This window comes from Peromyscus eremicus, chromosome 2 (assembly GCF_949786415.1).
Source record: "Peromyscus eremicus chromosome 2, PerEre_H2_v1, whole genome shotgun sequence".
Lineage (NCBI taxonomy): Eukaryota > Metazoa > Chordata > Mammalia > Rodentia > Cricetidae > Peromyscus > Peromyscus eremicus.
Window position 1 is genome coordinate 158,790,714 of NC_081417.1, and position 1,472 is coordinate 158,792,185.

A 1,472-nucleotide genomic window follows, 5' to 3' on the forward strand; every position below is an offset into this window, starting at 1 on the left:
CACTGTCCTCTGATCTCTGCACGTGCTCCGTGACACGTTCTCTCTCTCTCTCTCTCTCTCTCTCTCTCTCTCTCTCTCTCTCTCTCTCTCTCACACACACACACACACACACACACACACACACATACACACGACTAAAATTTTTAATATTAAAAATTAGATCAAAAATAGAAATATATTCTCAGGAATAAAAAACAAACCCAGGATGTATTAGAGTCAACTTTTCCCAAAGATTAAAAAAAAAAGGCAAAGAAAAACCATAGACTAGACAGGGCTGGGTAAACCGCAGCGTGTGAGCCAAAGCTGGGCAGCCGGTCCTTTGCGTCCCGTCTGTGGCTGCGCTCGCTCACTCGCTCTCTAGGCAGCTGCAGCCTGGCTCTGGAGCACTACCCCTAGGCAGTTATAACTGAGAGGGAGCCTTGGAACCCACATGTTTACCAACATGGCCTGTCTAGAGAGGCTTGCTGACCTGCTTTATGAAACCAATATATTTTTGATGTCTAAATCTACTTATAAAATGAGCTTAGAGACTTAAAAATTCAAAACAAGCCATGAATGAATGGAGTGGTCAATCCTAGCTCTTTCCTAATTTTCAGCCTCTACTTGTTAGGGATTTTTGGCCATTTTATATGACTGTAATGTTTTTGGTACACAATGTCTTCAGATTCATTTACTCAGCAGCAACAGGAGCCGAAGCTGGTCAAGCTGCCTGATTCCCGAGTGCCTTTCCTAGCTGACATCAGCCTCGGTGCTCATTTTCAGCCAACCAGACAGACACGTGGAAATCTGGGGGTGAGACTCCTAGGCATTTTGCTTTCTTTTTTTTTTTTTTTTATTTTATTACTTCCAGCATATCAGAGTTTTGTCTGCATGGTTTTTTTTGTTTGTTTGTTTTTTGTTTTTGTTTTTTGTTTTTTTTGAGACAGGATCTCATTATGTAGCACTGGCTAGCCTGGAACTCACTAAGTAAACTAGGGTAGCCTTGAACTTACATTGATCCACCAGCCTCTGCTTCTCAAGTGCTGGGAGTAAAGGTGTGCCCCAACACACTTGGCTCCCAAGGCCTTTTAAAAAATTGTCTGTGCACCACATATGTGCAATACCCTTGGGACGGGTGTTACAGTTGAGTACCTCTGTGGTGCTGGAAATCAAGTTCCAGTCCTCTGGAAGAGCAGCCAGTGCTTTTAACCACTGAGCCATCTCTCTAGCTCACAGCTACCCGCTGCTTTTGTAACAGGGTCTCAGTGTAGCCCTGGATGGCCTGGATCTTATTATGTAGATCAGACTGGCCTTGAACTCACAGAAATCCTCCTGCCTCTGCCACTCCACTCTTGGCCCCTAGTTTTGCATCTTATAAAAACAAAAGTAGGGACTGGGAATAGAGTTCAGTTGGCAGAGTTCAAGGTCATCCTCCACTACACAGTGAATTCAAGGCCAGTGCCAGCCTGGAGAATCATGAAACCATATCTCAA